This window comes from Mobula birostris, chromosome 14 (genome assembly GCF_030028105.1).
Source record: "Mobula birostris isolate sMobBir1 chromosome 14, sMobBir1.hap1, whole genome shotgun sequence".
NCBI lineage: Eukaryota > Metazoa > Chordata > Chondrichthyes > Myliobatiformes > Myliobatidae > Mobula > Mobula birostris.
The window spans coordinates 36,226,073-36,248,399 of record NC_092383.1 but is presented as its reverse complement, the minus strand read 5'-3'; the positions used below and the strand labels follow the sequence as shown (position 1 = coordinate 36,248,399).

At 43.3% G+C, this 22,327-nt stretch overlaps 1 protein-coding gene and 1 long non-coding RNA gene across 6 annotated transcripts in view; one reads left to right on the top strand and one right to left on the bottom strand.

The window, feature by feature from the left end:
- The window catches only part of LOC140209830 (uncharacterized), a 44,769-nt gene extending 25,258 nt beyond the window's left edge, over positions 1-19,511 (top strand). Inside the window, exons 2-3 of the long non-coding RNA XR_011889077.1 lie at positions 5,995-6,097; positions 18,961-19,511. This is a non-coding gene — a long non-coding RNA (uncharacterized lncRNA). The remainder of the gene's footprint in view (positions 1-5,994; positions 6,098-18,960) is intronic.
- lrrk1 (leucine-rich repeat kinase 1) overlaps positions 1-22,327 on the bottom strand; it is a 209,902-nt gene that overhangs the window by 163,053 nt on the left and 24,522 nt on the right. Inside the window, exon 1 of one of the 5 annotated variants that reach the window (XM_072278377.1) lies at positions 10,046-10,121. The exons of the other annotated variants lie outside the window; for them this stretch is intronic. The gene's annotated coding sequence lies outside the window, so the exon portion shown is untranslated. Of the gene's footprint in view, positions 1-10,045; positions 10,122-22,327 lie in introns of those variants that run through there. 5 annotated transcript variants of the gene reach the window in all.

The window sequence follows — 22,327 nt, the reverse complement described above, 5'->3', positions numbered from 1 at the left end:
AGTGGGTGGTGGGGTTTCTATGCCACTGTGCTGAGTTTCTTCGTGAGAGACATGGACGAGGAAATGCATTTCAAATATTTTCAGATGTCGGCAGGTAGATTTGACGATTTGGTTCATCGTCTCCAACCGTTTATTTCGCATCAGCGTACAGACCTGGCAGAGAAAAGCAACCGGAAATGCGTAGGAGGAAATGCGATGCTACCAAGCGGACCAATCACAGTTGTTGCGGTCTGCGTTGCTGCGATGTGTGAGTTACATTGTTGGGAAGGCGCACGTCACCCTACGGCGTAGGGTACGTGGTACCTACGGCGTACATTTGACGCAGAAGTATAAATTGGGCTTTACGCTTCCTCTCTGCTCAACTCCACCTTCCCATCTATCCACAGTGACCTTTCAACCTCTTGCCTATCCTGACCGACTGAATACCAAAAGACCTGGAGAGGGGGGACGTGGAGAGGATGCTTCCATGAGTTGGAGAGCCTGGGATATGAGGGCACAGACTCAGAAGTAGGGATGTCCTTTTAGAAATGAGATGAGAAAGGTCTTCTTTTGCCAGAGGGTGGGCAATCTGTGGAATTTGTTGTTATCAAGGACTGGGCAGGCCACATTATTGGTCATATTTAAGGCAGGTTCTTGATTGATGAAGCAGTACATGGTTAATGGGAAAAGGCAGGAGAATGGGGTTGAAATAAAAAAAATAGCCAGAATGCTACAGCAACCTCGATGGACAGAATAGCCTAATTCTGCTCCTGTATCTTATTGCCATATGCTTACCAGGAATCTAATATCCTCAGTTTTAGAAATATAGAAACATTTCACCAATCATTGAGAAAAAGAATTCCTAAAACTCAAGATATCCCCAAAGAAAAGGGAAACCACCTCATTATTATCTTACTTGGGTGATCCTTTATTCTTAAAGTTCCCTTAAATCTAGATTCTCTCACAAGAGGAAATATATTTTCCGCATCTACCTGCAAGACCCTTCTAGATCTTACATGTTTCATTTAGATGCCCGTCTCTATCCAACAACACATTATCTAACCTGGACCCACCATCAGATTGACAAGTGATTGAAAAGACACACCAATGGAGAAACAACTCTCTTAAACAGATGGCTTTCCTGCTGAAGTTTCACAACTTGGTGGAGAGGAGCTTCTGGCAGCAATTTGAACCTCATCTTCTTCACCTATTGAGTCAAAGATGTAGCAGGTGACCTCAGTGACACCATAACCATGTCAACCAAGAGGGACTGTGGAGCATCCTTTTCAGATATGAATATCCTCAGAAATTTGTCTTCAGCCTATGTCTGCTATCAGATGACATAGCAATCCTGGGTCTAAGCCAGTGGTCCCCAACCACCGGGCCGCAAAGCATGTGCTACCGGGCCGCGAGGAAACAATATGATTTGGCGATATGAAACGATATGAATCAGCTGCACCTTTCCTCATTCCCTGTCACGCGCTGTTGAACTCGAACATAGGGTTGCCAATTGTCCCGTATTAGCCTGGACATCTCGTACATTGGGCTAAATTAGTTTGTCCCATACGGGACCGCCCTTGTCCCGTATTTCCCCCGCTAAGGTAGTGCGTTTCTATGAAACCGTTCCTAAGCCAAAATGGCGTAAAGCAAAGAACAATTAACATTAATTTATATGGGAAAAATTTTTGAGTGTTCCCAGACCCAAAAAATAACCTACCAAATCATACCAAATAACACATAAAACCTAAAATAACACTAACATATAGTAAAAGCAGGAATGATATGATAAATACACAGCCTATATAAAGTAGAAATAATGTATGTACAGTGTAGTTTCACTTAACAAAATCGAGAAGATTAAGCCAAAACCGATTTGTAGAAAAAAAATCGGCACGTACACACATGCGCACGAAGGTGCCCGCGCAAGGCTTCATGGTCATGGTAGTCTTTCTCGGGGTAAACACAAGTGTCCCGTATTTGACTACTACTTTTGTCCCTTATTTGGGAGTGAGAAAGTTGGCAACCCTACTTGAACACCCCCCCCCCAACCTTGGTCAGCCGGTCCGCAAGAATATTGTCAATATTAAAGCGGTCCGCAGTGCAAAAAAGGTTGGAGACCCCTGTGCTAAGTAATGAGTCTACCATAGACCCAACTCTAGTGCAGAATGGAACTAAACAAGGTTGTTGCTTCATCACAACTCTTCCACAGCCTTCTTCACCACAACACTTCTCCTCACTTCCAGCAGCCAGAGAGGAGCTAATCTACAGGATGAATGGGAAAGTGTTCAACCTTCGTGTCTTCCATTCCAGAATATTGGTCATTCTAACCCTAACCAACGAGCACTCAAAATGGAGCAGCATCCAGGAAGGCACTGAACACCCAAGTGTCTCTTTGACAGAAGCAGGCAGAAGTCCAATGGAAAGAGGAAAAGCAGTGCAGCGGATCTCAAACATTGCTCAGGTATCGAGCACCACCTGTCCACCCCACATTGTCCTCGTCATCCACCTCAAAAACTACAGAAATGGAATGTAAATAAGTAATCCTCAACCCAAGACTTCTTGTATTCTTTGCTTGGTTTCAATTATAATATCATATACTGTATGTATCATTATTAATGTTATTTATAACAGTGAATCGTAACCATTAGATAAATTATTTCTTGCTCGACTTCCTGGTTGAATCCAGAATTGGCTTAATAATCACAGAAAGACTCTAACAAGGAATATTTACAAGAGGCAGCTCATTCTTTGAAGTCAAAACAGAAATAGTCAGGTTTGGCAGTATCTGTGGAAATAGATACGGAGATAATAGGGCCTAAAATATTTCCAGCATGTTCTGTGTTTGTTTCAGATTTTCAGATCTCCAGCTTTCAGAAAAAAAATCTTGTCACAATTTCCTTGTTATCTCTGATGGTTATTGCAATAATAATTATGAGCCCCTGTGTTATTTTGCCTACAATCAAATCCCTATCACTGACTGTAAACATGGAAAAGATTTTAAACATCGAACTCATTTCAAATTTAGGACAGAATGTCCTGATGTGCTTAGTAGTTTTGGCTTTTGCCTAAGAGTATGGCCTAACAGTAAACATTTGTTGGGAATTTTCCTTCCCAATAGGCAAAGGAATTCAGTCAAGAGCCCAGTGAGCCGGGCACAGCACAGCACTCAAGCAGCCGAGCTAACAATACAGGTCTATTAATTATTCATCCACTCAGGGTCACAGAGACCCTGCTGTAACACTGCAAAGCACGTGCGCAACTGTAAGCCTTCCAGTTCACCTTTCAACACAGAGCCCCTCGTAACGTTTGCATATTTACAAAATACATGCAAAGCTCAAATCATGTTATAGTTCAAAATTCTGACTGTCGCTACGGCGACAGAGTTATAACGTGAAAAGCAACTTTAAACGGGCAATGAAAAGAATGCTGGAACTTTACAGTATACGCACAATGAATAATACATTTCATTCTAATTTCTGTTGATGACATTCATTAATTAAATCAATTCTTCTCCAACTTCAAAATGTCCTGTTATATTTTCATTATATTACTGCTTCCACAGGGAACACTAACCTTGTCACATTTGTGATTCAATTCACAAATCCCGCCCTGTATATCCGGATTAATGAAGCACATTACCAGCCACACTACACAATATCCATGGTGATCTTGACAAAGTATTCCCGACATACAAGCATCCTCAGCCTCTCGCTAGAGATCGGATACAATAAGAGCTCCCCCGTGCGCCACTCCGCTGAGCCTCAGCCCAGAAGCTCATCACATGTTTACCCTTTGTCTGGAGATGTTGTGGTTAGTTCATCTCGGCGCTGATTTCCCATCTATCATGCTGCTGCTGTGAAATCCAAGCCTCCGCTGCAGCTCAAGGATACTGTGATAAATCGCTTCCTCTTTGCTGTGGTGCCTGGCTGCCTCAGATGGAGCAACAGCTCTGTGGTGCCATTCACCCCGGCTGCAAATTAGGATCGGCAGTATTCAAATCCCTCGACCGCACTCACTGATTTGAAGACGACGGAGATTGACATGGATGCTACAGTTACGATCAAGCAGGGACCAAGAACAAACTGAGGCACTCTGTTCTGGTGCTCAGATATCGTCAGACTCTCCCAGGATCTAAAAGCAAAACTGAGGTACTCTTGGGATTGTTTATCACCCAAACATTACTGAATAATACATCTGTTGTCAGGACCAAATTGGCCTGGATTTTTTTCTGTTTGGACAGAATGTTCGACCGATTGCTGCCTGAACAGAAATAGCTTTCCTTCCCTCATTTCACCAAAACATGTCATCAAATCAAATATACAAAATGATACAATCACTAGCACACACAGACATCATTTAAACTGAATACATGCAAGTCCCTTTTCCACTATTTCTCCAATTCTGTCTTTAAGCAACAGCTGAGTCTCTTGATTTGCTTCTGTACCTCAGCACCCGAGGATTAGGGGTCTGGCCTCACCCCAAAGCTGCAGCACATAATTCTGGTCAATATTCCTGTGCAGTACTGAATGGGGGGCTGGTCTACCAGGGGCAATCTTGCAAATGAGACATTAATCCAGGGCTCTGTCTGCCTCGCCATTAGCACTGTTCTAACTTATCTCTGGTGTTCTGCTTAACTATCAACATCCGATGTAGAAGACGAAAAACAAATTTTTAATACAGTATCACATTGCAGTTTGTCATCGTCAGAGATACACCATGGAAACAGGCCCGTTGATCCAATGAAATGGGAATACGCCATCGTTCCAGGAGGCATTTTTACACTAATCCTACCCTGAGCAATTTTATTCCATCCACACTCCCATCAGCTCCCCCCCCCCCACCCAAATTCTACCATTCGCCTACACACTAGGGGTAGTTTAGTGGGAAATTATCCTCCTAACCTGTCCTATTTTGGAATGTGGAACGAAATCACAGAATTCAGAGAAAACCCTGGGTCACAGGGAGAACATGCAGACTACAGACAGACAACAGCTGATGTCAGACAGAACCCAGGTCTCTGGCATTGTGAGACAGAAGCTTTACGAGCTACAGCATAGTGCTGTCCTGAAGTAGGGCCTTGGGTGGTGCTTGCTATCGGTAAAAGTTACCAAGCGGACCTCAACCTTGTCGTGGTTTGGAGGCTTGTCTGCCTCAATGACATGAAGAGCTAAGTTGGCTGGGGTCAGGGCTTTATGCTTTGGCTCTTGGTAGGGTCACTCATGCCAAACAGGTCAAAGGGTAGAAGTCAGACTAAGAGTGGTCCACCGGTCCTCCAGGTTCAGGGGTTCAGCTCAGGGCTAACAACCCTGACTGGTCAAAACAAAACTGTTACCTGAGACAGCTACATTGACACATATGTTTTGGTCTTGTTCTATATTGGAACAGTTCTGAAAGTCAAGTTTTTTCTACAATTTCTAAAGCACTAAAAATTAATTTACAATCTAACAAATTAACTGTGCTTTTTGGAATAATTCCTCAAAATATCCACGGTATCTCTTTGTCTGATCAACACGTTACTGCATTTGTCACATTGCTAGCTCGGAGGGCTGTTCTGTTGATGCATCGGCTCCCATTTTGTCACAATGGTTCTCTCAAGTGATGCTATGTCTTAGTTTGGAGAAAATTAGAAGTCGAAACTTTGAACCTATGTTTGATTTCGAGAAAAGATGGGGTTCATTTGCTTGCCATTGTCATTTGAGTTAATTGATAGATTTCCTTCAGGATCTAATTGTAAATTTTTGTATTTTTTTTGCTGGCAGTTTGATGTTTATCTTTTTTTTTAAGAAGCTTTTTGTATAACGCATGGCTCCGGAGTTGAACACCCAATGGGTTTTCTTTTCCTATCGCTTTCTTTTTCTTTAGTAGGGTTTTTTTCTTTTCGAAGTTTCCAATCTTTTTTCTGAATGTCTTTTTTCTTCTCTTCTTTCAGGCATTGTAAGTGATGTTTACTTCGATGTACTCTTGTTAATTTTTGATTGATAATAAAAAGATTAATAATAAAAAAACCTGTTACAGAGACGGCAATGAAGAATCCCTCTATAGCTGTGTGCGACGATATGGACAGTCAGATGGAGGACCTACGTTGCTGTCTAAATGCCAGCAGCATAACCGACAGGAAGTAAGTAAAAGTTACCTCTAACAGTGAATTTGCTTCTAAATATTTTATTGTCTCCAAAGCATTTGGTACTTCTAGAAAACATGAAAATTCTGATTTCTCTTCCTTGCTTTTTATGTAATTTTCTTTCTTTGGCCTTGGAGGAAGTGCAGGAAAGCTTCATTGATTGAGTCCTGAGAGGTGGGGATTGTCTTAGAGCAAGATTGGACCTATTGGTGCTGGAGATAAGGAGAGTGTGAGACAGAGAGGTACTCTTTTTGACACATACAAGATTCAGTGTGACCTTGATATGCTATGAAGATATCACCCTTGCTGGAGGCTGAGCATGAGGAGGAGTGTTTTATCAGAGGGAATTTCTAGTAATCAAAAGAAAGGTGAGGAGGGTGGCAGGTAGCTAGCTTATTGGAGTGGGGGAATCAAGGGTTCCAGGATTGATTCAAGAAGGTGGCATTAAAGCCAATGTGAACGCTGAAGCAGGGAGTGGCAGTTGCTCCCACTTTTTGTCTGGTATTCTTACAAGTGACACATTGGGGAACTTACTTCAGACCATGCAAAAAGAGGGAAGCGCTCAGCTGACTGGCTTTGGTTAATACATCTTCATTATTATCGGATGCATACAATTGACATCTTCTCGTGTACATCTGCGCCTCAGCGCCCACTGATGCAGGCTGCCATTGTGAATGTTAGTTTGCAAGAAGAGAAAAACAGAGTTAAAATTTCAGGTTTATAATCTTTCAAAGTTTTGCTGACGGATCAATGACTTAAAATGTTAACTTCTATTTCTCTCTCCGAGATGCTGCCCGACTTTTTGAGTGTTTCCAGCACTTAATGGTTTTTATTTCAGAATCTTCAACATTTGCAGTTCCATTTAAAATACGCACTAATTTTCTATTTTCCTTTCCCACAGTCTTTCATTTAATTGTATCCATCCACTGGCTATAGGTGTCACTGAAAGGCCAACTTTTACTGCCCTTGTCCAATCACACTTCATGCAGTAAAGCTGCAACACTCTGCTGAGGGGTCGGGCATACCAACTGTTCCCAACATCTATCAAGTACCTGCAGGTCAGAACAGCAGACACCTCAGGGAGGGTACAGATAACAGATGGTAAATGATTTTCATAATATAGGTTTGCAACTTCCTGTTTATAAGTTGCACTTCAATGTTTGCTAAATCTTGTGGCAGAAAGTGGGTCTGTGGGTTGGCACAGACAACTCATCTCTTATAAATTTTCAGAATTCCTTTGGAATTAAAGTATTTCGTAATGTTACACTGGTCAGGAAAAGACAGAGGCAGTTTGGTATAGTTGAGCTGTAAGCAGGCCAGAGTTGCCCCATTTTGTTCCAATTTTTAAGATGGGGCCAAGCTTGGCTCCACCTTGTTTCCATTGAAGGGGCCAGGTCTGACTCCACCCAGTCCCCATGGGAGGAGGCCAGGTCTGACTCTATTTTGTCCCCCTGGGAGGGGGCCAGGCCTGGCTCCACCTTGTTTCCATGAGATTGGGCCAGGACTGGCTCCAACTTGTTTCCATGGGATTGGGCCAGGACTGGCTCCATCTTGTCCCCCAGGGAGGAGCTCAGGCCTGGCTTCAATAAATAACCATCAATGAAAGATCGGACACAACAGTGTATATAATTAGTGTGTAAAAGGTAAGAAACTGTGCAAATAGAAAAGAATAAATAAGCAATAAATATCAAGAACATGAGATGTACAGTCCTTCAAAGTAAGTCCACAGATTGTGGGAACAGTGAAGTTGAATGAAGTGATCCCCGCTGGTGCAGGAGCCTGATGGTTGAGGGATAATAACTGATCCTAAACCTGCTGGTGAGAGTCCTGAGGCTCCTGTATCTTCTTCCGAATGGCAGCAGCAAGAAGAGAGCATGGCCTGGGTGGCGGGGGTCCCTGAAGATGGATGCTGCTGTCCTGGGACAACACTTCATGTAGATGTGCTTAATGGTGGGGAGGGCTTTAACCGTGATGGACTGAGCTGTATTCACTATTTTCTTTTGGATTTAAAGTTTATTTTTAAATCAGGCAAAGGATGGTTGCTGGCACAATTAGCAACTGGCTCTACCTGACAAATACTCTGGTGGAATCCAGTCCGTGATACATCACAGCTCAGACTCCTCCACAATTGCCCAGGCTCCACATTGAAGATCTGAGTCATACTCTCCCTAGGGTGAGGGGAGAAAGTGGGACTAGCTTTTCCCAAATACTTAAGAGTAGGAAACACTATTCTTCACCCAAAAGGTGGGATTCAATCCACAGAAGGGGAAGGGATCGGGAACGCTCCCTTTATTCCCACTCTCTGTTTCCTGCCAATCAGCCAACGCTCTATCCACGTATGTAACTTTCCCGTAATTCCATGGGCTCTTATCTTGTTAAGTAGCCTCATGTGTGGCACCTTGTGAAAGGCCTTCTGAAAATCTAAATATACAACATCCACTGCATCTCCTTTGTCTAGCCTACTGGTAATTTCCTCAAAAAATTGTAATAGGTTTGTCAGGCAGGATTTTCCTTTAAGGAATCCATGCTGAGTTCTGCCTATCTTGTCATATGCCTCCAGGTACTCTGTAACCTCATCCTTGACAATCGACTCCAACAACTTTCCAACCACCAATGTCAAGCTAACAGGTCTATAATTTCCTTTTTGCTTCCTTGCCCCCTTCTTAAATAGCGGAGTGACATTTGCAATCTTCCAGTCCTCCAGAACCATGCCAGAATCTATCGACTTTTGAAAGATCATCGCTAATGCCTCCGCAATCTCCACAGCTACTTCCTTCAGAACACGCGGGTGCATTCCATCTGGTCCAGGAGATTTATCCACCTTTAGACTATTCAGCTTCCTAAGTACTTTCTCTGTCGTAATTGTGACTCCGCACACTTCTCTTCCCTGCCACCCTTGAGTGTCCGGTATACTGCTGATGTCTTCCTCAGTGAAGACTGATGCAAAATACTCATTCAGTTCCTCTGCCATCTCCTTTTCTCCCATTACAATTTCTCCAGCATCATTTTCTATCGGTCCTATATCTACTCTCACCTGTGTTTTACTCCTTATATACTTGAAAAAGCTTTTAGTATCCTCTGATATTATTTGTTAGCTTCCTTTCATAGTTAATCTTTTCCCTCTTAATGACCTTCTTGATTTCCTTTTGTAAGGTTTTAAAAACTTCCCAGTCCTCAGTCTTCCCACTAATTTTTGCTTCCTTGTATGCCTTCTCCTTTGCTTTAACTTTGGCTTTGACTTCTCTTGTCAACCACGGTTGCATCCTTTTTCCACTCGAAAATTTCTTCTTTTTTGGAATATACCTGTCTTGTACCTTCCTCATTTCTCGCATAAACTCCAGCCACTGCTGCTCTGCCGTCTTTCCCGCCAGTGTCTCTTTCCAGTCAACTTTGGCCAGTTCCTTTCTCATGCCACTGTAATTTCCTTTACTCCACTGAAATACCGACACATCAGATTTCAGCTTCTCTTTTTCAAATTTCACAGTGAACTCAATCATGTTATGATCTCTGCCTCCTAAGGGTTTCTTCACCTCAATCTCTCTAATCACCTCCGGTTCATTACACAATACCCCATCCAGTACAGCCGATCCCCTAGTGGGCTCAACAACAAGCTGTTCTAAAAAGCCATCTCGCAGACATTCTACAAATTCTCTCTCGAGATCGAGTGCCGCCCTGATTTTCTCAATCCACTCGCATGTTAAAATCCCCCACAATTAGCATAACACTGCCCTTCTGACAAGCCTTTTCTATTTCCAGTTGTAATTTGTAGTCCACATCCCTGCAGCTGTTTGGAAGCCTATAGATAACTGCCATCAGGGTACTTTTACCCCTGCTATTTCTTAGCTCAACCCACAAAGATTCTGTACCTTCCGATCCTATATCACTTCTTTCTAATGATTTAATATCATTTCTTACCAATAAAGCCACGCCTCTCCCTCTGCCTACCTTCCTATCCTTCCGATACACCGTTTATCCTTGGATGTTCAGCTCCCAGAGACATGCATCCTTTAGCCAGGTCTCAGTGATGGTCACAATATCATACCTGCCGATCTGTAGCTGTACGAAAAGATCTCGGTGAGGTATTTATAGGTTGGCTGAACAAGTGTTTTCTGTGCTGCTGTATTCTGTGACTCTCAATTGATACTGAGCCAGAGAGTGGAAGGAAAAGGGATTTCCATCATTACAGCCTGTGCAAGGGCGTGGCACACCTGCAGGTACGATCTAATCTTGTTTACATGGGTTCGAATCAGATCTCTATCTGGACAATACACAGTCTGCTCCTTTGTGTGTTGGTTCTATTCACCAGCTTCGTTGCAAAGAACAAATTGTTCGCAGGCTGAACAGTGGGGGAGAAAACAGAATTGTTTGCCAAAGGCATGTTCCAGTCTACAAGATTGGAATACATTAACAAGGTCATTCAGCCCTTCGACAGCTCTGTCTGGATTATGGCTGTTCCATATCACTTAACTCCTCCGGTAGCAAAGATTGATCCACATTCCATTGCTTTTATTTTGTGAGGATGGAGTGGAGTTTAGGATGACTGAGAGAGCTTTAAAACCCCATTTACTGGTTGATGTAGTACTTCCTGGCATCAGCTGGTCCTAATGTAAAGGTTGAATTTCTTCTGGATTCTGGGCAAAGTGAAATATTTTCTAGTCCATTATCTGCCACACCTATCACCCATTAAATCAGAGAGAATATACACTTATACACACAGTGGCCACTGTATTAGACACCGCGGTGGAACCCAGTGTGGTCTCCTGCTTCTGGAGTCCACTCACTTCAAAGTTCGATATGTTGTGTATTCAGAGATGTTCTTCTGCACACCACTGTTGTAACACATGGTTATCTGATTTACTGTCACCTTCAAGTCAGCTTGAACCAGTCTGGATCTTCTCCTCTGACCCCTCTCATTAATAAGACATTTTCACCCACAGAACTGCCACTTAATAGATGTTTTTTTTTGTTTTTCGCACCATTCTCTATAAACTCTAGAAGCTGTTGTGCATAGAAATCCCAGGAGATCAGCAGTTTCTGAAATACTCAAACCATTCCATCTGGCACCAACAAACATTCCACATTCAAAATAACTTGCATTACACTTTTTCCCTATTCTAATGTCTGGTCTTAACAACAACTGAACCTCTTGACCACATTTGCATGCTTTTATGCATTCCGTTACTGCCACCTGATTGGCTGATTAGCTATTTGCATTAATGGACAGGTGTACCTAACAAAGTGGCCACTGAGTGTATAGAATATACCTATTTGTCCTCTGTATTCTTGGGCCCATAACCTAGTCTTTGCAGCCTGGCCTGTTTTACAGGGCACACACTCCTGTTTTTTCACCCACTGTTGCCTTATTGTCTTCATTCCCTGCCCCACCACACACACACCTTACACCCCAGACCAGGTGCTCCCAGATATTCCTGGAAAAGAAGATTTTGCAAATGAGTCCCAAAACCCCTTTTTTTTTTGGCTTTGGCCTTTCTTTAAGAAGCAGAAGAGCTCAAAGCTAACTTTCAACCTGCTGAGAGCCAATCTCATGTGTAGTTACAAGCTAATTTCATCATTACACCATCTCCACTTGGCATTTCTTGAAAGGTCAGAATAAATTCTTTCTCTATATTCAAGGAAACACAAACCAAGAATACATAACGGTGTGTCTTGTCTTTGGAATTTAACCTATTTTACTAAGTTTTAATCCCTTTGCTCCTCCAAACAGGGCGCATTCTGGGCCTTACCCCTTCAATTGTTTGTCGATATACAAAGCACAGTCATACCTACAGATACAAATTGCGAAGAAAACTTTAGGAAATGAAGCAAGCAGGATGGGAAGCTGCAAATTAATACTGTAAAGTCTCCACATAGACAGCTAGACCACGCTATCCAGATCAGGACAATGTAGACAATAGCTTGATGGAGTAATGCCCTGTTTGATGAACAGCACTGATAAATACTGTTCCTTGCAATCACTACAAGTCCTGATCCCATACCCAGTCTAGAATCCCCGGCCTGTGCCCCTCCCAGCCTGGATTGGGAGCAGAGAGTGGAAAACCACCCAGCAAAATGTCAAATACACAAGGAAGTCGGCAGAGGCTGGAAATCCAAAGCAACACACACACACACACACACAAAATGCTGGAGGAACTCAGCAGGTCGGGCAACATCTGTGGAAATGAATAGCTAGACAATGCTTCAGACTGAAACCCTTCTTCAGGACTGAGAAGGAAGGGAGATGATGTCAGGATAAAAAGGTGGGAGGAGGGGAGGGAGGGGAGCTGGAAGGCAATACGTGAAGCGAGGTGGGTAGGAAAGGTCAAAGGCTAGAGAGGAAGGAATCTGATAGGAGAGTGGACCATAGGAGAAAGGGAAGGTGGAGGGAAGCCAGGGGAAGTAATAAGCAGATGAGAAGAGGTAGAAGGTCAGAGTGGGGAATAGAGGAAGGTAGGAAGAATTTGTTTACCGGAAGGAGAAATCAATATTCATGCCAACAGGTTGGAGGCTACCCAGGCTGAGTACAAGGTGTTGCTCCTCCACCCTGAGGGTGGCCTCATCTTGACACAAGAGTGGTCTATGGATCGCCATGTCAGGATGGGAGTCAGAATTAAAATGTTTGGTCACCAGGAAGCCCTGCTTGTGGCAGATGGTTTCGATGAAGTGGTCCCCCAATTTACAATGGGTCTCACCAATGTAGAGGAGGCCACATTGGGAGAACTGGACATAATAGATGACCCCAGCAGATTCACAGGTGATTCACCTGGAAGGACTGCCTGGGGCCCTGGATGGAGGTGAGGGAGGAGGTGTAAGAGCAGGTGTAGAGCTGGATGGAGGTATATGGGCTGGCCGCCTGCAGGGAGATTAGTGGGGAGGGACAAATGGACAAGAGAATCACAGAGACAGCAATCCCTGAGGAAAGCAGTTGAGGCGGGGGGGGGGGGAATATAAAGCTGGGTTTAGTGGTAGGATCCCTTTAGGGGTGGCAGAAGTTGCGGAGGATGACATATTGGACACGGTGGCTGACAGGGTGGTAGGTAAGGACAAGAGGAACTTGAACATTATCTCAAAGTTGGGTCTCCTTTCACCTGTTCCCAAGTCCAGTGAGAATGCCAGCAAATTGCTCTGCCCTCCGTCTACATTAGTAGTTCTCAAACTTTTTTGGATTACCACCTTCTTGGCTCCCAGACCACATCCCTTTTCTCCCTTTCTGGCGATTACATAAAAACTATAAAGAATTTTGATTTGCAATGCACAATGAAAGAAAACAGGAACTGCAAATTCAAAGCAGTGACAAATAATTGCAAAAAATATTCAAATCTATTTAAGGCTACAAATAAAATTATTTTTTTAATCACAGTAAGAAACAATTTTCTTCAACTACTTTAGAGCATACATTAGAAGACCAACTATTCACTCCTTCATTGCTTTTTCCACTTTTCAATGAGATGGATAGGCTTGGTGGAGAAAAATCAGCTTCTCAACATCAGGCTGAATGAATAAACTCTTCCTGGGCTTCCAGCCAGATACAGGTGTCAAGTAAAACCAATGTTTCAATGACAAACTCCGCCATCTTCATCAGGGACGATGCCTGGGAATGTCTAGTCTGGTGGTATTTATACTCCTGCAGCCCATCCCTCCTGATTGGCTAGTCCTCATCCAATCAGGTTTCCACCCTGCTCGAGTGCCTGGACTTTGAGGAGAGGCCTCTGAGTCCACCGGCCTTATACCCCAAATGCTTCTTCAGATACAGTCGTCCCTCGGTATCTACGGGGATTGGTTCCAGGACCTCCCGCGGATACCAAAATCCGCAAATGCTCAGGTCCCTTATATAAAATGGCATAGTATTTGCATATAACCTACGCACATCCACTCGTACACTTTAAATCATCTCTGGATTACTTATAATATCTAATACAATGTAAATGCTTTGTAAATAATTGTTATACTGTATTGTTTAGGGAATGATGACAAGAAAAAAAAGTCTGTACATGTTCAGTACAGATGCAACCATCGTAGCTTTTCTGGGAACGCTGGTGCTGCCTCGGCTTCAGCCGATGCCGACTCTCCCGTGATCTTTAACTTCCTGAGGCTGTAGCGCTTTACGTAGCCAGCCGGCCATCCCTCACTAGCCTTAAACCCCTTCCTCTTGCTCACAATACAAGTAGTGAACCAATGAGACGCAAGGCAAACAATGAGTGCTGGAGAAAGACTGAGGGTCTGTGAAGTGGCGGGAGGCTACAGCAGGGTATGCCTACGCATCCCTTCATTCGCGTGGATTCAGTGTAGTGCTCAGCGCCTGACAAATACAACTTTTGCTTTTTGGAACTTCCCGGAATTTTTTTTTGAATATTTTCAATCCGCAGTTGGTTGAACCCATGGATATGGAGGGCTGACTGTACGTCGAAGACACCTTTGTAGTGTGACCTCATGGACTCCAGGTACTCCAACAGTTCCACCACCATCTGATCAGTAGACATCCAAACATTCAATTTATGATGGAGATGAAGAAGAATGGTTGCCTCCCGTTCCTGGACATTCTAATTAGATGGAAACCAGATGGTAGCCTGGGACATAGAATCAACTGGAAATCCACTCAAATGGACTTATACCTCATCAATAACAGCCACCATCATGCCTCCCTACATAGAGTTGTTCTTTCTACTTGGATTAACTGTGCAAAAACTATTTCGGACCCAGAGAGTCTCCATGAGGAAACAAGACAACATTCCTACAGAATGGCTACAGAGTGAGGAAATCAATCAGGTCCTTAAAAAGGCCCGAAAAACCAGGAACTCCAACAACAAGGAGGAACCCGTCACTACCGCCTGTCTTCCCTATATTTCCATGGTTTCTAGAAGGATTGTCAGGATCCTAAAGAAATACTGGATTAATACCATCCATAAGCCCATAGGGAAGCTCAAATCACAGTTTATGTGGGTGAAAGGTGACCTGGGACTCAGGACGTCTGGATTTACAGGATTCCCTGTGAACGCACAACATCGTATATCGGCCAGATGGGATGCACAGTGGAAACCCACATCAAGGAGCACAGGAGGTGTATCTGTTTGGTTTACCTGGAGAAATTGGCTGTAGCAGAACATTGCGTTCACAATGGCCATAGTATTGACATCAACGGCACAAAACTACTGTGCTGCACCAATGGCTTTTGGGACCACCTAGTGAAGGAAGCCATTGAAATAAAACTAGAGAATTTTTTTTTTAAACAAAGATGAGGGCTTTGCTCTGAGTAAGAACTGGAATTCGATTATAAACAAGGTGGGAGAGTGGAAACCTGATTGGATGAAGACTAGCCAATCCAGAGGGACAGACTACGGGGGGTCTAAATACCACCAGACTAGATTTGCCCAGACATCAACCCTGATGAAGATGGCAAAGTCTGTCATTGAAACTTCAGTTATAATCGATACCAGTACCCAGCTGGAAGCCCGAGAACAGTTCATTTGTCATATACACTGAGAAAGCACTAGATCCTTTTTCATCAGGCTGAATGTCACTCAGGTGTGTCAGATCCCCACATTAAGCAAGTTGCAGTCTGTTTCATTGCTTTAAAAGAAGCTGGGTGACTACACTGAAACCAAGCTTCACTGAATAAGATATTGGAAGTGCAATAAGGAACACCTTGGTATCTTTCCACAGTGTAGGATAACATTTAGAGATTACTTTCTGCAACCAAGAGTTACGCTATAATTTCTTGAACTTGGCTTCAGCTCAAAGTCATTTTGCAGCAAAATCACTTCTTCCTCCATCCGCCCTGTTAATTCCTCATTACAAGTGTTCAGGAATGGATTTATTACCCAATCTGGAATTAGGATCAAGTGAAGATCCTGAAATCTCTCTGAAATCTTTATGCAGCTCACCCAGGTGGGCACTGTCTACCTTAAGATCATCATCTGGTATTTTTTCTTCCTCTTCCAACTCAGAGGCTCAGAAATTGGCAAAGGTTCTGACGGCTGATGCACTTACAATCAATAGGTTTAATTTGGACAGAAATGTGGAGATGACTGATCTAACTTTGTTAAGATTCACATTATTTCCTTGCAATTGAAGATTCACTTCATTAAATTTTGTGAATAATTTTAACAAATAAGCAATGTCATGCCTAATATTAAGTTGATTACTGAATGAAGCTTTCGAGTCTTCAAACAATTCTATAACAGTTTCAAAAAGCACATGAAAGCACCTCAGGCAGCTTCCTTTAAAAGCTATCTGACCTCTGTGAGCAACAGCAGGCATTTAAACCTCATGATTCTCAAAACAAAGCTTTCAAAATAGCAAATAGTCGAGAATTGAGAGCATGGGACGATTTTATTTACTGGTGCAGTAACAGTATTTAATGATTTGTGCTGCCAAACGGTTTTTTTTGTGACAAGATGTTGTCGGTGAATTACACAGTGAATGATAAAAATGCCAGGTACAGCTTTTTTAAAGAAAGTAGTAACCGCACTGTGGAATCCTGTCATTGATTGTGCCCCATCTGTTGCACAAGCAAGAACATTGGTGTTTAGAATGTCTTTCTCTGTGAATATTTGCTCAACAACCCAAAATATTGACTCCCCTTTTATATCTGTTTCTAGTCCCCTTGCAAATAACTGTTGAACCATGCTTTCATCTTTTATGAAGCAAACATAACCAAGGTTCATTTCCTGGCGGAATTGACTCATCCAAATATAGAGCAAATTCTGTTGTTCTAAGTATACTGCACAAAGTGTCTTTCACATTCTCAGATATTTCATCTATTCGTCTTTGAGCGAAGCTGTCACTGAGCAGAAACGCTTTAATTATTTGGTCCAGTGACTTACGCCACCTCAAGCGCTGGGGAATGTTATGATGCCATCATAGACCCGGGCAAAACATGACTCTGCCTTAAGGTGGGGTCGCAATATCTTAGTTGGGCCGTGGGCTAGAGAAATAGAGTCAAAAGAGCAGATTATGAACTTTACCACATTAAACACCATACCCTAATTCACAGGAATTGTGTCACCTTGTGATTAGGGTATGGAAATCATACTAGCTAACACTGTACTACAGTAGTGAACAGCAATAACGCATGAGTCAGGCCTAGAAATAACGGTTTCTTCAGTCCAGATTTCTTATGCTATGCCGAATAGAGAAGTGTCACACGGCTTTTCAACAACTATAACGCACTTCAAGCAAAGTTTAAGAGAACTGTGAGTTACCAAGAAATGAGGTGATTATGTGATCATCGTAAAGAGACACCAAGGATCAAAAGCTTACAAGTAATTCATTTAAATTAAACCTGCAGTCCCTTAGCTGCCCCCCTTGATACTGAGTGCCCCCCCCATCACCCCCTCTAACTTTATCACTCCTTTAGAAACTCCTATCGCCCACTCTGGAACCACTAGTTGAAATTCTAGGTGAGGAAAGGGATGAGCAGAGTGATAACAATAACTGTACATGACAGAAATCCACAGATCATGAGCAAATTTGCCTTGGAGCTTGCCCAATATTGGCATCACGTCAAGTCGAGTGTATTGCCTATGGTGAGGTGCAGGTACAATAAAAAATTGGCTTGCAGCAACATCACAGACATGTGGATTCAAACACTATAATCTATGTTGGGATGGTGTTTGGTGAGAAAATGGCCAATGCATTCTGTACAAAGTAGCAGAAGATTGCACCAGTCAGAGGTTATTTTTCTCACTCCTGCATCAATGGACAGTAAAACAGGCAGCTTGTAATGCCTGCCAATCCCATAGGTTACTCAAGAGACAACATTTCATTATCTCCAGGGATCCTTAGCAACAGACCAGGCAAGAACAGGAGCAGTCATGGGCCAAGGTTGGACAGACCAGAGGATCAGAATGTTCAACTCCTGTCACCAGCTCGGATCCACCCACAGCGAGGGTGGGGCACAATTATGCCCCTTCTTTTTCTCGAGGAGCTCACGTGGCAACAGGTGGGGTGAAATCAAGATGGCACTAAACAGAGACTCCTTCGCCTGCATCTTCAGAAACAGCTCCATTTCTATCTTTGATATCTCTTTCTTTCCCTTTTCAGGGTGTGGAGGGTTCTTTTGAACATCCTGACCTGGAGTTACTCTCTGACTTGGGTTCTTTGCGGGATTGGGACCCACTCTCAGGGCTTCACAACCGGCCGCTTTTTGATATCCCAAGGATGCAGCCTGGAAGACTAGCGTGCCTACAGGGTTCCGGCATTTCATGGCTCTGTGACGTGCTGATTCAAGGCCGGTGCCCTTGACTGAAGCATCACGGGGGAACATGGAACATCGGGAGCAGCAGGCTAGCTACGATGGGGGGGTTACATGTCCTGAGAGCTGTGGCTTTTTGGTGCTGACTCTCTGGGCTCAGAGCTCAGAAAAAGTGACACAACAGACATTTAACATCATGAATCAGCGAGTTGCTTGTTATGTTTCCATCTCACAACACACTGGAGGAACTCAGCAGGTCAGGCAGCATCTGTGGAAACGATCAGTCAACGTTTCGAGCCTGAACCCTTCGTCAGTCCTATTCAAACATACTGAAGAGCCACAAAGGCCCTTTAAAAATGTTAACTTTCCACACACTACCTGATTTACTAAATGAGAGATGGGACCTGATTTTATTCACCACTGTAATAGCAGTACTTAATGATGTGTTCCGCCAGACACTTAGGTTTTTTGCAACAAGGTGCTGACTGTGGATTACACATTGAACGTAAAGTATGTTCAGTACAGCTTTTTTCTAGGAAGTGATAATCCCACAGTGGTGTCCTGTCATTGATGGCGCCCCAACTGTTGCACAAGCAAGACTGTTGAGCGAGTGGAATGCCCTTCTCTTTGAAAAATTGTTCATGTCTTTTTTTGTTGTTTTTTATTTCAGATTTCCAACATCTGCTGCAGTTTTTTTTTGGTTTCCATTTACAGTGGAATGAGGGCACCTGTCAAGAATGTCTCATTCCTGCTACTTATGTTGTCTGTCTCAATGAAACAACATCACACAGAAGGGAGTTCAGAAGCCCAAGGACAAGGTGACAGTGACAGCAATCAACTTGTCTTCTCAACACAAGTCGAAAAGCAGACTGTTAGTATCTGAATCCCAGATCTACAAGTCAGTCTGGGGCATCCAAACTGGGAGACACTTTTGCCATACTCACTATTAAACAGAGAGTTATTTTGCACCAGATCACACCGACCTTTCAGTTCCTGGTTACAACTTCCCCTTTTTATGAACTCAAATCTACATATTTTAAAATGGCACACAATAATTACTTAAAAACACAAAGTTCAGAAGCAGGACTGAATGGAATGATCTGTCTGCTGGGAACTTTCTATGAGATGGATGTTTTTGACTGAAAAGTGGTTTGCCAAGTATTTTGGAAACTGAGAGATTGTTTTGAAGTCTTTTTGGTCAATAATTTAAACTTAGTCATGGTTTTCCTACCCGAAGTTTAGTCATACCTATTCTTGGTGTTGCAAAGTACAACTCCCTTTCAAAGTTTTATTCGACCTTATTCTGGCAATTTTCCTAGGTCATATTTTCCAAGATTATTATTTTTCCCCTATGATTCACAGCACTGGAACAGGAAGAGGAAGCTAAATAGAACTCTTGAACAAGTAAGGGGAAGCCGGCTTCATTCTCAAAAACCTGGGGGCACAAATTTACAATAATTGGCAATTAAATAGAGATGAAATGGGTTAGCACACATATTGAGCCAAATGTGTTTGTCTGTTTCATCTCCAACAGAATGGAGTGGCGCTACTGAACATCATCATTTTTATTTGAGGAAAATGTTGCTTGGTGTTGGACAGAGATTGGATCCAATTGCAAGGGGATGTGCTCCTTTCTCAGGACTACCAATTAATTAATTGGGTTATTCCACTTGGCACTCTGTAGGAATGGTGGTTAGGCTGCTCCATGGCCACTAATTGTGAGCCATTTGTGCATTATAAGACCATAAGGTATAGGAGCAGAATTAGGCCTTTTGGCCCATCGAGTCTGCTCTGCCATTCCATCACGGCTGATCCACTTCCCTCTCAGTCCCAGTCTGCTGCCTTCTTCCTGCATCCCTTCATGCACTAACCAATCAAGAATCTATCAACCTCTGCCTTAAATATACCCAGTAATTTGGCCCCCCACAGCCACTTGTGGCAATGGCTTCTGCAGTTTCACCACTCTCTGGCTAAAGGATCCTGGAATCATTTTTGTGAACCTCCTTTGAATCCTCCCCAATGTCAGAACATTCTAGCCTCCCTTGTGCTTTATAAAGCCTCAATATTACAATCTTGGTTTTATAGTATAGACCTCTCAAAATGAACGCTAACATTGCATTTGCTTTCCTCACCACCGACTCAACCTGCAAATGAACCTTTAGAGAATCCTGCACGAGGACTCCCAAGCCACTTTGCACCTCAGATTTTTAAATTTTCTCTCCACTTAGAAAATAGTCTATACCTTTATTTCTTCTACCAAAGTGCATGACTATACATGTCCTGACACTATTTCATCTGCCTCTTCCTTGCCCATTCTGCTAACCCAAGTCCTTCTGTAGACTCTCTGCTTCCTCAAACTATCTGCTCCTCCACCTATCTTTGTATCGCCTGCAAGCGTTGCAACAAAGCCATCAATTCCATCATCCAAATCATTGACATATAACATAAAAAGTATTGTTATTTCTTCAAAGAATTCCAACAGATTGGTCAGACAAGATCTTCCCTTAAGAAAACCATGCTATCTATCGCCTATTTTATCGTGTGCCTCCAAGTAGCCCAAACCACATCCTTAACAATCGACTCCAACATCTTCCAAGCCCCTGAGGCCGGACCAACTGGCCTATAATATGCTTTCTTCTGCCTTTCTCCCTTCTTGAAGAGTGGAGTGATATTTACAATATTTCTGTTCTCTGGAACCATTCTAGAATCCAATGATCCTTGAAAGAATATTACTAAGGCCTCCGGGGTGTATGGGGTGTCCGGGGAGGGGTAGCACCTTCGGTGGTGGGCTTGTTGTGCTCCACGCAGGGGCAGCTCAGCCACCTTTGGTTGCTCCTGCCACCCAGCTCTCACCTGTCACTCCAAGCGATCGTTTGCATGTGACAGTGGCCACACCCCAGTGCACCGCTTCGACAGGCCGGCTAAACCAGGTGAGGGTAGCTGGGAACCTCCAACCCCGGTGAGATAGGGAGATGCCGACCCCAGCATGTGAAGCCAGCTCTGGCACAATGGGCAAATGAGATCAACTGCAAGCTCCAAAGGGCAAGAAGGCGGTGCTGCAACACTTCACGGAGAGCGAAGGGTAGGACAAGGCACAGAAGGCAGCATGTCTACCCACTGCAGCCGAGGAAGTATACAGGCGTGATGGCTTTTCATAGCATTGGTCCAAGATTTTTGAGGTCAAGAGAGCGGAACTGCCCCAGTGCAATGTTTTTTTTACCCCACAATAAAACTCCTCCCGCACAGGTTTTATCTGTACAGCACAGACAAACATCATCGTCGGAAACAATGAACAACCAACACTAATGCCTCCACAATCTCCTCAGCCACCTTCTTTCAGAACCCTGGAATGTGGACCATGTGGTCCAAGTGACCGATCTACCATCAGACCTTTTAGCTTCCCAGGCACCATCTCCCTAGTAATGTCAACTTCACACACTTATGGCCCCTTAGACTCGAGTTTCTGAGATACCGCTAGTGTCTTCAACAGGGAAGATTGATGTAAAATACTTATTCAGTTCATCCACCATTTCCTTTGCCCCCATTACTACTTCTCCAACTTCATTTTTTAGCAGTCCAATAGCAATTCTCACCTCTTTTACACTTTATACTGTATATCTGAAGAACCTTTTGGCATCCTCGTTAATAGTATTGGCTAGCTTACCTTCGTATATCAACTTTTCATTCTTTATGACTTCTTTTTAGTAGCCTTCTGTTGGTTTTTAAAAGCTTCTCGATTCTCTAACTTCCCAATACTTTTTACCCTATTATATGCCCACTTTTTAGCTTTTATGTTGGCTATGACCTCTTGTCAGCCATGGTTGTGTCATCCTGCCTTTAGACTACTACTTCTTTGGGATGTATCTAACCAGTACCTTCCATCCATTGCTGCTCTGCCATCATCCCTGCTAGTGTTCCCTTCCAATCAATTTTGGCCAGCTCCTCTCTCATGCCTCTGCAATTCCCTTTACTCCATTGTAATACTGATACATCTCCTTCTTCGTACTGTCACAGTTACATCATGAAACTGAACATCC